This window comes from Erithacus rubecula, assembly GCF_903797595.1.
Source record: "Erithacus rubecula genome assembly, chromosome: 2".
NCBI lineage: Eukaryota > Metazoa > Chordata > Aves > Passeriformes > Muscicapidae > Erithacus > Erithacus rubecula.
In genome coordinates this window covers 29,911,346-29,926,407 of record NC_136685.1, presented here as the reverse complement: position 1 = coordinate 29,926,407, position 15,062 = coordinate 29,911,346, and the positions used below count along the sequence as shown (strand labels likewise).

The 15,062-nt window shown below is 40.4% G+C and overlaps 1 protein-coding gene and 1 long non-coding RNA gene across 6 annotated transcripts in view; one reads left to right on the top strand and one right to left on the bottom strand.

The window, feature by feature from the left end:
* Positions 1-15,062, top strand: part of FILIP1 (filamin A interacting protein 1) — a 99,921-nt gene that overhangs the window by 61,844 nt on the left and 23,015 nt on the right. Inside the window, exon 1 of one of the 4 annotated variants that reach the window (XM_079298980.1) lies at positions 14,947-15,062. The exons of the other annotated variants lie outside the window; for them this stretch is intronic. The gene's annotated coding sequence lies outside the window, so the exon portion shown is untranslated. Of the gene's footprint in view, positions 1-14,946 lie in introns of those variants that run through there. 4 annotated transcript variants of the gene reach the window in all.
* LOC306798766 lies at positions 3,705-14,993 on the bottom strand. 2 transcript variants are annotated; one of them, XR_013773458.1, is made up of 3 exons: positions 14,962-14,993; positions 6,457-6,715; positions 3,705-3,840 (listed from the first exon to the last, which is right to left on the bottom strand). It is a non-coding gene; the product is annotated as an uncharacterized lncRNA (long non-coding RNA). The 2 variants fall into 2 exon arrangements; XR_013773459.1 differs by lacking the exon at positions 14,962-14,993 and adding an exon at positions 14,735-14,806.

The window sequence follows — 15,062 nt, the reverse complement described above, 5'->3', positions numbered from 1 at the left end:
TTTGAGTAGGTGGCACATGAGCTACAGTGACTATATTTCCTGGTTTAATAGGTTTTGGGTTTCTTCTGTCTTTACTTTCCTGGGGTGACTGGCAAACTTTAAAGAACAAAAATGCTTCTGCATCTTAGCAAATTGATTCTCATGGTAGAAAATGAAAAATGTAAAAATAAATATGTTTTAAGAAATAAAAGATGCTGTATTTCAAGTAAGGAGCAACTTCCCATCTGATTCTCATAGAAGACACTTTGTTTCTATGCTGAATATCCATGTATGTGTGGACATGCAGCCACTAAAATGCTACAAAAGTGATATTAAAATACCATTTACATTTGTCTTTACATTTTAATATTCACATTCATTTGACAATTGTTGTCTTCTCATTATTCCCTTTCAATTTGGGAAGTCCACTGAATAGTCTACTGTTATGACCTGAATTTACTTCATTTAATGAAGTGATTAAAGAGCTTGTTGTCTTACCACTGCTAAGATATCATATCCCATATCTGTGGGCATTATCTCTTACCCTTCCTGCTCTCTCAAACTTCAAGATTACTACATTCTACAATTGGTGGAAAACCAGCAACAGAAAAAGGAAAGTTTGGATTTGAATTTCTCTTGAAAGGCAGATCTTTAAGAGCAACTACATCCACTGTCTTTAATCACCAATGCCTCTGTTCTGGTGGCTGTAGGGGAATAATTGCAGTGCTGAAGCCCTTTTTGATTTGAGTAACACCAGAAATCTGATGTTTGCTATCTAATCCACTTTGTTTGTCTATGACACTAATTTGTTTCAAGATAGTAGTGACCAAGAAGAGATAACATGACATGTAGCTAAACATAGAAAACCAAGATGCACGTACCTCTCTCTTCAGGTTCCTCCTCTCAGACCACTTACAGAACAGATTAGCAAAATCAGGATGGGCTGGAAACCACTCATTAAGCAAAAAATCTTAAATTATCTCAATTTCTTACCTTTGTTTTCTGAGTGCACATGAAACTGAGATTGCACCCAAGTCTTCGTAGGTATTAAAAACTAGATGTAGTATTGTTTGATGCCTATATTCACAAAGAAAGAGTGACAGGATGACTTCTTAGGAAAGCCCCAATGTGGCAACAGATTTTGTGAAAAAAGAAGGAGTTTGAAGTGGAAAAATTAAACTGAAACAGATGAAAGCATACAGGAAACTCATACTCAATCTGCATATTGGGACGGAGAACTGACCTGCCCAAAGGCATTTTTTAAGGTCCTGCATAGGCATTCTTGTTTTATAAGTACCACTATACACATAATCCATTTTACTGTGGTACTTTGAGGGTTATTTTATAAAGAGGTGAGCAGACTTGTAGTCTCCATGAAAACGAAAAGGGACACAGAGTTGAACTTTGCCCGTCAGCCACTCTGCTGCACTGGCAACTATAACATTAATGAGACAGGGTGAGCCAGAGGAAGAACAGTGCTGCAGGATGGACATCTCACAGCAGCCTGCTACAATGAGAGAAGTCATAATTTCTATACTGGATCCAAGTAATTTCAGTAATTTCTTTCCTCACAGTATTTTATCAAACTTTCCCAACCATTGTTGTCTATGTCATTTTCACAGGCCACATCTGCTTTTGCTGTCTTGTGAGAGTTTGAACAAAGCAAAAAGGGAATTCTTAAAGAAATAAATACGCCTCAGTTCTAATGTATGTCTAACACTCTCTTAATGTATTTACTTTGGAATATATTTTACATGTGCTTTCAAACATTATCTCCAATCCATCTACAACAACATGGTATCAAAGCAAACAGTTTCTATGAGTGACTAATTATTAGGTCAGCCTCATACAGGAAGGAAATAACAGGAAAACATGATTTCTCAAAAATAATGATGCATGAAAAGTATAAAAAAGAGGAAATTATGCAGTGGGATATTCAAAACATAGACAGCTGGGGGCATGAGGGTAAATGGAGAAGGCTGAAGGAAGGACCTTGCTGTAGGTGTTGGCTCTGCAAGGCCAACTGCACCTTACCTGAAGAAAGATTGTGGAAAAGGTTGGCATGTTGCAGGAAAAGAGTAGTGATGACCCTTTGCCAGGTGGAGATGAAAGGAATCCAGTATTTTTAGTGGAAGGTGCTTCTAGATATGGTGGCAAATATATGGCAAATTTCCCTACAGTATGCTATAATAGAATCTAATGATCTTTGAAAGTTATGGACAGCATTTTCTATTTTTCTATGCAATGAAATTTCCCTTTTCAACAATTGCCCATCTCAGCTGCTGTTCTTGTAACATCAAGGTGTCCTTGGGTATCTCCAATTCTGGGGAATGCAGGAGCAGACATCTTCCTGGAGCCCATGAGGAGGCTGAGGAATATGGAGAAGAGCTGCAGGCCCCCAGGCCCCCTCAAGGACTTGGGTGATAGATGGTGGTATAAAGAGACCAGAGGGTCTGAGAGGTGGAGAATGAAGGGTCTGGTCTGAGCTGCATAAATGCTGTGGCTTGCAGGGGGCACTTGGAGAGCAGCAGACCAGGCATCAGCAGCCTCAGGGATAAAATTAGTCTTCCCAGCACAGGCACCCTCATGAACTTCAGCTGTGCTTTCGGGAGGGAGCTGGTGGCATGACTTTGGTCTGAGCTGGGCACAGCTAAACCACCTATTGGTATTTCATGACCCCAAAAAATTCTTGTGTAAAGCAGGCTTAACATGAAACGGTAGTTGGCCGCTCCCTGTGCTGCCTAGTCCCAGCCCTCTTGCCTTCCCTTTTAGGGAACTGGGAGCAGGGTTGGGGGAAATCTTTAGTTTATCAAATATAAACTTTTTCATTTGATCAGCAGGGCTTTTTTTTTTTTTTTTTTTTTTTTCTGGTGAAAAAGGGTAGAGATCTTTGTAATGTCAGCATTTCTTTGACATTTTGATTGACCTAGGAGATGAGGTTTAAAATGCTGACATTTTTAGAGGTGCTAATCTCTGAAAAATTTTTCTTGTTCCCTTCTTTTAATCCTGTTGGTTGACAGCACATTTTGCTCCTATTAAAAGCACTGGAAAGCTCCCATTGATTTTAATGGTTCAGAAAAAGGCTTGAGGTGAGGACCACTGAGCCAGTTCTGCCATCCAGGAAGGATAGAAGAAAGAGCCTGAAAGCCTGCAAAAATGAGAGGAGGAGGGAATTTCTTTTATATGGATGAGATGTGGGCTGCTGAACAGAGGGTGTGGTGTGGCAGAAAGGCTTTGTTGGAGCTCTGTTATGGGGGATCTGTGTGACTGCTTTGTGGGTAATTTGATAATCCAGCATGAACCCTGAGACTGCAGAGACTCTGTCACCCCACCACACAGTGATTAGGAAATGTACACCCAGTATCCCAGTGTTGTCTATGCTAAAGGATAGATATGCTTTATATTAAGACTTCCCTGAAGTGATGAGGATTTAATACTGGTTCTTGCTTTCCTCAGTGATTCAAATTATTCTTTACAACCACTGTGAGTGTTCTCGGTGCACTGAAGCATTTCACGTTTCCCTCCAAGGCAAGGCTGAGAATTCAGTCTGTACTTCCTAAGCATTGCCCTGCTAAATATGGTTTTAGTTAAACCTTCTTTTTGAAGTACATGGCCATAATTAGATCTGCCTAGAGGAGACAGCAAGACTGTGACCCCAGCTCTTTCCTCCACAAAGTTCCCTTTCAGTTTTCACGTAAAATTGTCTCCTCTTTGCCTCCCCCATCGCAGCACCCCCAGCAAGGAATGCACTGGCAAGTCCCTCGGAGGTCTGTGATAATACATTCCTCTTGACTTCAGTCATGCTGGCACTGAGATGCTCTTGGCTGCTCTGCTGGTGATGTAATTCTGGGCCCACATCACCTGCAAAGGAAACTGATCTGTGAGCAATAAAGCACACAGCCCTCTCGAAACAAAAGTGGGAGTGTTGATGTTAACAAGTTTTCAACCTCCCTTTTCCCCCCTTCTTGCATTTCTGCTTTTATTACCAAAGCTTCCCTTCTCCCTTTTCCCACGAGACGGCAGCACCAAGCCTTTCACTGGGGAGTGCTTGCCTTTTTGTTGCCTGTATTTCATGGATCCAAGCAAGTGTGAAGGCTGGAGTGGGATATAGATTGGAGATTTTGTGTGTGCTGCCTTTCCAGTTTGTGCTTTCCCTTGGTTTTTATGAAGCCTGTAAAATAAAGGAGCTGGCAAGAAGACAGCAGAGCAGAGTATCCATCAGTCAATTACTTGTTTAGAGAACAATCAAGCCAAAAATATGAAGTGTTCAGGACTAATAAATTTCTATGATTTACCACCATAATTCTCAAATAACCTAAATTCTGTGATAAGAATAGGCCCATATGGAAATATTGGAGTGAGGTATAAGATCCAAACATGTAACACAGATTTTGGCCTGTAATTGTAATCTGTTGGGTGATTCCTCTAAAATTCTGGAGATTAAGTTACTTTACAGAAATATTTTTGTTATCTTCTTTTATTTCCCCCCCCCCCCTAGATTTTTTAGCCATATTTGTACTCTGGCTTTTTTTCTCATATGGTGATTATTTCTGTGTCCTGGTTTCCAAATTGTGACCAAAAAAAAGGAAGAGCCATCCCCCAATGGGACTTCCCCATTGCCTACAGCAGTTACTCATCTTACTTCATCTTACTCCATCTTACTTCCTAGAGCACTGAGTGAGTCTGACCACTTTCCAGTAAGAGCATCTCTAAACTTTTAATATTGTAATGTAGAAGATGAGGGCAGCCATGCATTTTTGTTCTTTTCAGGCTGACATGCTATGGGTACGGTTTGGAAAAGCTGGTTATTTTCTCCCAATGTATATATTCAATAATATATTCACAGGGCTGCAGATCAGAAATTCTGGGCTAGTCTATTAAAAGAAATTAATTTAAAAACCTGGCAATGACAAATACAATTTCTGCACAGTTAAGTAAATCTGAAGGTCATCCATTTAGCAGGTCCTGTTTTACAGCTCTAGCTGAGTGCAAGGCAGTGACAACTCAAAGTTTATGTTTTAACTAATGAATCTGGTCCCAACTTCCAACTAAATGGTTTCAAAGGTAATTTGAAAACAAGAGAACAAACAGCTACATTTGACTGTGGAGGAACAATATGAAAGTATTGCAAGTCTTACACAATGTGAGCTGGGACTGATCCAAATCTATCTCTTTACAATTGGATAGTTCTCAAAACTGTCCAGTCTTTCAGTCACTTCTGGGATTATATAAAATGGCATCATGTGTTGTTTCAGCTACTTTTCCAATTTTTTTTCTAAGTAGGCATCAGCTTTGCAGCCCTTGAGAGAGAATTATTATACAAAACTATATGTACTTCATTATTCCTAGCAAGTTTGCTTGCTAAAATCATCAATTCAAATGCTCCCAGGGTCAGACAGGAGGAAAATATTACTTAATTCAAAATCTGCTTACAAATTCAACCCCTGTCCAGGGTGCAATAGGTAACAATTTTAACATTTAAGAGGCCTTTGGCATGTTTCAGAGTTATTGTACTACTGAAATAAATATCAGTTCACAGTTCTACCAAGGCCATCTTTTTAAGCTGTCATTTTTTTAGGCAAAGAAAACAAGAATTGAATCAGGGTCATGTAGGGAAAATTGCTTCCTCATTCAGGAAGATTAGAAACAGGTTTCAGTTGAAATGTCCGGTTTCAGTGAATTTCTAAAAAAATTAAATAGATACCACTTATTTACAAGTATAAATATATGATAATGGGCACTCAAGCTTTTGATTGAGTTGTTGGATATTTGCTTTATTTTTAGATGAAAGTTTACCTGTGCAGATAAGCAGTCTAATTAGCAATGCATACGACCTACTGCCCTAATGCCCTACTGATATCCAAGACCTGCTCTGTATGCTCTGATAACTTCCATAATTTATATGAAGAACCTCAGGACATCACCTGACTAGGGAAGTGTTTCTGAATCAATGAGCCTATCTGGAAGCTTTCCTGACCCTAAACAGATGTAATGCCTTTTCCATCTTCTTTCCCCAAAATGATGCTAAATTGTGCATCTCTTCTCATTCCTGCAGTATCTTCTGCAGCAATGGAGATTAGGAATGATGGGTTTTACATTTGCATCTTTTCAGTTTTCATTTCTTTTTAAGGCTAGCATGTGAAGAAATCTTAAGGCAGAAATAAAAACATCCAGAGGGTGCAAATATCCAGACAAAGCGTTTTTGTGAGATTTGCCAAGGCCTGTGCAAATGTGAGGGTAGAGAAATGCAAAATATATAATTCACCACATATTTGTAATGTACCTGAGTAGGTGCCTGATTATAATATTGTGTTGCCACCGTTAATACTTCAACTAGCTTTTTAAAAATTCATTAAGACACACCATTTTGGGTGTAAGACTATTATTAACGTCAAAAAAGAAAATCTGGTGACCTAATTCACAGGACCAGCTAGTCAAAAAAAACATATCAAATTACCCTGTGATTATGCCACTCACCTGGACCACAATAAGATTTTTAATCCTTCAACTTGTTGGGACCTGAATCCACCTCTCAGATCAGGCTCTTCTGATCACAGCACTGGTTCCTTGGGGTGTCTGTTCCCATTCTTCCTGGGAAAAATTGTTCTATTTTTACAAGTCACATAATTTTGAGTTCTTTTCACCAAAGAGATAAAAATCTTCCTGTAGGTCAGTATGTGAGTATTCAAATTTCCCAGACAGAGGAATTCACTGGTCCAAGTAGATCACTTGATATCTGAAAAAGGGAGAATTTTTCACTTGCTAGTTTTGTGAATTGGGCCAAGATACAGTCCTTTCTAACCCCTGCTTCTCTTAAAATGACAAACATGGAAATGCAATTACTGATCTGAAACAAACAAATGTTTTGCTGAAATCCACATGAAATACTTATTTTCACTTAAATGAGAGAAAAAAATTATGCTTTTTAAAATGTATTTTCAAAATTTGGTTTAGCTCTGAAACTGAAAAATCAATTACTCACACATCTTTGTTATGTAGTTGCTTGTGTTAGGGAATGATTAATAGTAATGCAGCTGAATATGTAAAGTCCTAATGAGGAAAGATAAAGAAATGAGCAGAAAATGAGGCTAGATTATAGCAGAATGACAGCAATGCTTTTCTGATGATAGTAATTATGTCATGGTTGAAAAAGTATCTCTTGGTGACAAGTGCATATATCATAAACTGAAAGTTCCCGTACAATTCCATTGAAAAAGTTTATTTTCAGAGGAACTAGAAAGGGATAGATGTATTCTCTTTCATCATTTAAATGTCAGGCTTTTCCTAGATGACTTGTTTTAAAATGATGCCCAGCTTTCAACATTTTTTCATTTTGAAGGTTACTGCCTGGGATACAACCGTATGCAGCAGGGGCAGAGCAGGGTCCATCCCAGTGAAAGGAGGACAGCTCATGTGATGTGGGCACAGCTCATCCTGCAGCAGAGGAGAGTCTGTCCTGGTTTCACTGCCTCCTGTCCTCACCTGGCAGAACAAGTGCTGTTGGTCCAACCTGCTCTCAGTGGGAAGCACCACCGCCTGGTGCCTGCCATTAGCACACCCTAGCTTTCTACATCCATCTTCCTCAGGTCTTAGGAAATAATTAATCCTGATGCTGGGTTTTATGGGCACAAAGATGGCATTGTTGCAATTCCTTTGAAGTCAGCAGAGCTCTTCTTGATGAATGGGATTAATAGAATCAGAGCAGGAATTCTGAAATGTGTGTATGCTTGTACCTGTAAAAGTCTATACATGCATATATAAATGTATTGCATACAGCAGCTTCTTGGGTGGAATTATAGCTTCTGCATGGAAGTCTGCTCTCCAGAAAATTTACTTGTCAGCAATACATATTTCCTGTAAAATAATATTTTATATAGCTTATATATGCATTTTGGTTCACCATAGTAATCATAATAACAATAGCAAGAACAATAGCAACAACAATAATAATAAACCGTAATAGTTATAATAAAAACAATAACAATAATAGTAATAAAAGCAATAATAATAGCAATAGTTTTAATGGCTATAATTTTTGACATAATGTCCACAGCCACATTGTGCCTTTGTGTTTCGAATTATTTTTGGTCAGTGTTGTCTATTAATTCTACTAAGGAGAATGTAAGCTTTTTCCTCCTTGTGCATGAGGCATCATTTGCACTTATGTCACTAGAAGACTTTAAAAAATAATAGTGATTTGTAAGTGAGGATGCTCAGTGGAAGTCAACAGCTAAGGACTGAATACCTGATTAGAGAACAACAGGGCCAGATTGCATAAATCCTGCAGTTATTCAGTGGGAAATACAGACATGGAAGAAAGGAATCTGAAGACAAAGGCAAGCACAGCACTTTCTAATTCCAACTTCTGTATGAAACTGGTCCAGTTTCTCCTTGTTTGCTCTCCATTTCAGAACTTGAGTTTTCCCTGTCCTTTATTTTTTTTGCTATTCTTAAACTCAACAGGCTACAGTCAGGATATGATCAAGAATTATTTCAGACTGAGGAGAGAAATAAAACCACAAATGCTGTTTTTGTGGGAAGGGATGAAGAGGGGCTGGTGCAACTAAGTGTTTCTTTGAATGGAAGCACTGACAGCTCCTGTTCTTGTGCAAGGGCTGTGGTCAGCCCATCCTCAGAACAAAGCCCTGGCTTTGAAAGACATGTGTTTCATAAGGCCCAAACAGCCTCAGGTAAAGAATGATGTTCAGGCAAGATGATACCAAGGATGTGCAACAGCAAATCTGGGCAACCAAAACACAGACCTGCTCAAAAATCAGATACCTGTGAACATTCATATTTATATGTGTACTGGTTGGGTATTTTTTATTTGGGTTGGTTTTGTTTAGTTTTTGTTTGTTTTCTTTATCTTTTCCTTTTCAAATTGTTCATTGGTTGCATTCCAGATATTTATGGGAGTCTTTTTTGGATTCTGCTCTAAGCAACTAGAAGTAAAAGGTTAAATTAGCAGGCTCAGACCTTGGGTGAGTCTAGGCCCTGTGTGTTGGCTGGGGAGGAGAGATGTGGGGACAGACCCTTCTCCAATTGCCTCTCAATAGACTCAAATCTAATGCAGTCAGCAAACCTTAGAATTGCATGAGTTGTAGTAAATACCTATGTGGTAATCAAAAAGCTTTGTTTAGGTGTAGGGGGGTTCATCTGGTGTTTTTTCACAGTTGTGATAGATTTGTTGTTGTTGTGGGGTATTTTTTGTTTTGCTTTTGGGAGTTTTTGTGGATTGTTTTTTGGTTTTTTGTTTTGTTTTGGGTTTGAGGGGAGAGGTGCCCATTTGTGCTGCACCTCCAGAATACAGGGAAAAAGCACTAGCAAAGGTGGGGTTATGGCATGGATGTGGTGGGCAAGCATGTGGTCCTTTGTGTCTAGGGAAAGAGCTGAGGGTCCTGGAATGAAAAACAATGGAAACACCTTCACAGCCTTTCAGACTGAGAGTTGGGACATGGCATATTAGGACATGGTGTGACAGGCAGGATTACTCAATGCTGATGTTGTTAAAATCTATCAGTCCCTCTCTAGGTCATAGAAGCAGCTGCTGGCTGCTCTTTTACAGCATTTGAAAATTTTTCTGAGGGTCCATTATTTGCTAAATTATTGATAATATGACACTCACTGGATGTAATTTAAAAATCAAGAAGGACTCTTTATAAGAATTTCTCTGCTTTTATAGCTGTGTTATTGTATTACTCTTATGCCACTGTGACCAAGGTGGCCGAGTGTGATATGAACAAGTGCACACAAAGGCTGTATTTCTAAAAAGGTCTGAGACCCTGCATTGACAGAGATGAGTTTTCATATTGACTCCACTTCAATAGTTACTTGCTCTCAAGCTGCATTGCTGTTGTACAGCTGTGTGAGCTTCTCCATGCTTGACTAGCCCAGTGTGTGCAATTATATTAATAATGCCATTTCCTAAATCCAGATTTTAAACTTTGTCAATGTTATCTTTTTTTATTTTTCTGGTACACTTTCCAATGTTTGTGACCCTTGTGATGATTTCAAACACACCATCACTTGTATGGTTTGATGCTAAAATGAAGCAGGAATTCTTTGAATTCTGTTTTCTCTCATTTTTCCTGCCCACTAGTTTTACTCACTCTGTCAAATATTATATTCCAGTGGTGTATCAAGTGGGGACCAGTGCGGTAGACAACCTTTAGTTGTAGGACTCAGTTGCCTTTCAAAAATCCCAGTCAGTGAATCCCAGTTGCTTGAAGGAAGGGTCAGTGAGAAAAAGCACAAAAGAAAAGGAAGTCTGGAAAAAGTCAGCAGGAGTGAGAACAATGGGACAAGAACTGAACTGATGGACCTGGATGAGGAATAGCAAAGAGGTTTAGGCCAACAGAAGAAAAGCTGCAGAAAGGAGAAAATCAGTCAGGACTGCCTTCACATCCTAGACCCAGCAGGAGCAAAGAGGCCAAGACACTCCCAGAAGACTCTGGGTAAACTGAGAATAGGCATGGTTCTCCCTGCCTTTAAAGCAAGCTCACTCCTCCACCTAGTATTTCCCCATGAACACCTGGCACCTCAAAAGAGAGTAATTTAGAAAAGCAAGGTGGAGCCCAAAGCAGGTAGACAGCGTTAGTGAGGTGCTCTGATAGAGCTCAGGCAGGTGAAGAGCCAGCACTAACAACAGTGGGTGCACAGCAAGTGGCATCCTGCCAAGTGCACTTGTCTAAGCTCCTGGACACCTTTGCCTTGGCTCCCAAGACACTCTTGTTGAAGGGTCACAAAAGGCTTCTGTGAAACTCCTAGTGCTTATTCCCAAAATATGACCAAATCATACTATGAAACAATAACTGTGACATAGATAAATCCTGCCTCAGCTGTAATCACTTTTACTTAAAATAATCCCAGCAATAATGGAGATGTTAAAAAAGGATACATACAAATGCTAGGAAAGCAGAAGACCAAAAGAAAGGGGGTAGAGTGCAATAGAAAAAAAACAACAACAACAACAAAAAAAAAAAAAAAACAAAAAAAACCCCAAAAAAACCCAAAAAAAACCCCCACCAAACCAGAAATTCTTTTGTTAAGCCTTTGAATCATGTTTCCACAAAAGGCAGCAGATTCCAGTGCAGGGTGGTTTTCATGCTGTAATAAAGAGAAAAATAATTTAAAACCTAGGCAGCATGACTTATTCTGAAAGATCTGAGGAGCAATAAAAAAGCCTGTGTGCAAACGTGTGTGTGTGCACACAGTTTCTTTAACAGCTGCATGGAACAACCTGTTTTAAATAAGAACAAAGGTGAACAAAGCCAGTTGTCAGGGCAGCTCACCAAATGAAGTTTTTTAATGTGGATGACGTATGCCATATAAAGTGTATTGCCTGAGATACAACAGCACAGAGTCCAACTTAAAGTATTTTTCTCAGGCTTTTCCTACAAAGTCATGTTTCAAGAATTTACTGCATTTATCTTCAGTGTATATTTCTCTCTCTTTCCACAAGGCCCAATGGATCACCTTGCTCACTTTATCTTCAGCGGCAAATTAAAATCAGCCTTTTCCCTCTCTAAATATCCAAATTTTTCTTGTTCTATTTCTATGCCACTGAATCAATTTGTATTTGTTGCACTCAGGGCAGACAACTATAAGCAGAGAGTGGGGGTCAGGTCTGACTTACCAAATGAATTTGTCTTAACCAAGAGAAGGGAAGAAAAGAAAAACAAAATAATGATGGAAGATTTTTCACTGCTTTGAAGCTTTTATGAACAAAAAAAATAAAAATATCTGGCAAGCACACAGTGTACCTTTTCATATATGTAAGTAAACACAAATTTAGGAAAAGCTTTGCTTTGCACAAACAGAAATATTTAGGCTTTTTGTAACATGTTTCAGAACTTGGAGAGAGCTGCAAGCTCTCTGTCTTCACTATAAATGTTACATGTGTTTCTGCACTGAAGGTAAAGAGGCAACTGAGAACAGGGCAGTCTGCTGGGAAGGTTACAAAGCTCTGTTTACAGAGAATTTTATAATCAGGCAACAATTTGTTACAAGTCTCTAAGATCGACAAGGGGAATCTATTGCTGTGCATAGTTAGGAATTTTTTTAAGAGAGCAGCTTATCAAAGAAATGTGTAGTGTATTAGCACATCATTAAATTTTTAAACCAATTCCATCTTTTGCTTCCCAGTTACTTTCCTCTGTAGTAGGCAATCGTGACAGATGCAAAGCATCACTTCTGACTTTCAGAGATGAGTTGAAATTTGGGAATTCCTATCTATTCCCTCTGCTGCTTCTTTTCTTGTTTTCCTTATCTGGTCTCAATGTTGCAAGGGCTGCCTTATTCAGGAATGTGTTTCTTGAACAACTTCATCCCAATGAAAGCGTGAACAAAAAAAACTCATGAGCAAGTTACAATTTCTCAGCCTTTGAAGTGACTTAAAGTCGAAGGTACTCTTGAGAAATAGCAACATATGGAGTACCTTTATATTTTTATATAGACAGATCTTGTGATTTCCAAGCATTAAAAGAAAAGCTGTAAATATTAAAGGCCTGTTTGACCTTAGCTGTGACATCCTACCTGATGTCCCCTACAGGTTCTGGTACTGGTGTAGTGATGGCACCCAGAGTAGTTGAAATGGTAATAGGAGAACACTCTAATTGTGAAATCTCATGGTAGAACAGACTTAACTAGAGCAGGTGTGTTGGCTCATCACTACCTCACTATACTTTCTCTAACATCCTCTTGACATCCCTGAACTTCCTGCTCAGAGCTGAGACCATGAAAACACAGATGAGGGACGACGTGCCACTTGCAGCTCCAGCCTGGTCCAAGTGTGGCAACAAAGACAAAAGAACAGCCAGAGCAGATAGGGAGGACACCTGGGAGGGTTGTTGATTTGGGAGAAGTGGGGGTAGAAATGGAGTGCAGAGTGAGGAGAACCTGCAGGAGGACTCAGCAGTGGGTGCAGCAGGGCTGGGACGAGCTGTGCAATGAGCTCAGAGCCCAGAGCCAGCTGGGGCAGGGTGTGTGACCAGATATCCTCCTGCCGAGCCAGCAGCGCCGGTGGAACAGAGCCTTGCTCCTGGCTGCTGATCACAGCCAAATCCATCTGTCAGCAGATAGTTTTGAAACTTGCTTGCAAAGTGCTCCATGCCTTTCTAGTATCAAACTGCCTCCAGGCTGACACCCTGCTATGGCTATAAATTATTTTGTTAACTTAGAGTGCAGACTTTTATGCAGGCCATACAAAGGATCTAAACTCTTCTGACGATCTCCTAAAGTGTCCATATAATGTCACACCCTTAAATTTCAATAATCAGTATCTTAGTGTTTGCCATTGTGTATGAAATTTCCTCTTTTTAAAGAATATTTAGCCCTACCAAACAATTGTTTGGATTGCAAAGGACACAGTAAGTAGAGTAAGCAGAACATTGGCCGGCTCAATGCATGTCATCCTTTGTAATTGCACAATTAAACACATTTTGTACAGAAACCTTTCCTCTGACACTGGAAAAATAGAAACATAGCAAGATGCATCAGCTTTGTGCACAGGAAGCAACAAGCTCTCTGTAGGACCCCAGCTTCATCTTTTGGAAAATATTTAGTAAATGAGGCAAAGGAATATGAAATGGGAGAGAATGATTAATATAGATTTCCCTGGAAAATGTGACTCTACTGTTGTGTTGGTGTGACAGATTTCCTACGTGGTGCTAGTTAAGTCATGTGAAGCTAATTTGCATGGATTGTGAATGTTTTTCATTCTAAGAATGGTTCTCATTTCGGAGAGCATATTGGATCTGGGATCAGACGTGCAGGAGTCTGGAGCATCCATTCCTGGGCACAGGCAAAATCACAGGGATTGTGATCTGCATGCACCACCCACCCTGCTGCACTCTGAAACCTACAGAGCAGGTGTCCCAAGCAAAACCTTGGTCCCTTTGTACTTCTACCTCCCACCCAGAAATTAATAATTTTCTTCTCAGCAGAGTCTAAAGAGGGTGTTTATTTACCTGAAGAAGTAAATAATGTCTTGAGTAAAAAGCATAAAATCAGTCTCTAAGCACCTGCTTTTCAAATAAGCTCTGTCCAGACCTGAATGAAGGTCCTAAGGAAAAATAATGAAAGAACATTAAATTAGACAGTTTCCCAAAAATCAGACATCGGTCCGTTTTTAGTGGATAATAATATTTGAAATTATATGCTTTCAGTGTTCTTGGCTATTGAAAGCTTCCTAAGAAAAGTGGAAGGTGAACAGGAAGGGAGAAAGGAAAGCAAAGGCAAAAAAGAACGAGAAAGGGAAAGGGAAGGGAAGTTCCTAGCTCCCCTCACAAAGTCTGAAAAAGTGACTGGGAGCAATCCAGGGAATCATTAGGGAAATAGAAGGAATCCCCAAGTTCTTTTATGCTGTTTTGGGAACAAAAGGGCTGGTTTAGGAGGTCTTTAAAGAAGGGAGCTAGCAGAATGGTGCTTTTCAGACCTCACCAGACTTGGTTAGGCTTGCTACTATGCACGGATTTTCAAAAACAAACACGCCCGTATCCTAAATCCCCAGGGGATTTTCTTCATGTATTCATGCCTTTATCAGCCCATCTTAAGATCAGCCAGCGCGTACCAACAGCAGTACCGCCACTTCAAACACCGGGAAGGCAAGAGGAAAGCAACAGGAACTTTAGTTGAGCCCGCGGAATGAGCAGGCAGCTGGGACTGGGAAGCAGCGCTCCGTGCATCCCATTCCTGCTAAGCAAAAGCAACTCCCAGCGGTTCTCTGCGATCAGATTATTGTTTCTTAATCGTTCACCTATGAACTGTAGCTGCAAAGAGCCCGGAGGGGCTGTCAGTAACAAACCCCAGCGCAGAGGGAAGGGCAGAGGGAAGCGGCGAGCGGCGGACCCCCGCCAGCCCAGCCCCGCTCGCGGTGCCGGTGCCAGTGCCGGTGCCGGTCCTTGTCCCGGTTCTGGTCCCGGTGCGGGCCCGGCTCCTCCCCCGCCCGCCCGGGCGAGCGCGGAGCCTGGGGCGCAGCCTCACCTGGCAGCGGGGCCAGCGCGCTTCCCCCCGGCACCGCCCTCCTTGGCTGCTGTTCTGCTTGCTTAAAAAAAAGAAAAGAAAAAAAAAAGTCTAGTTATAAG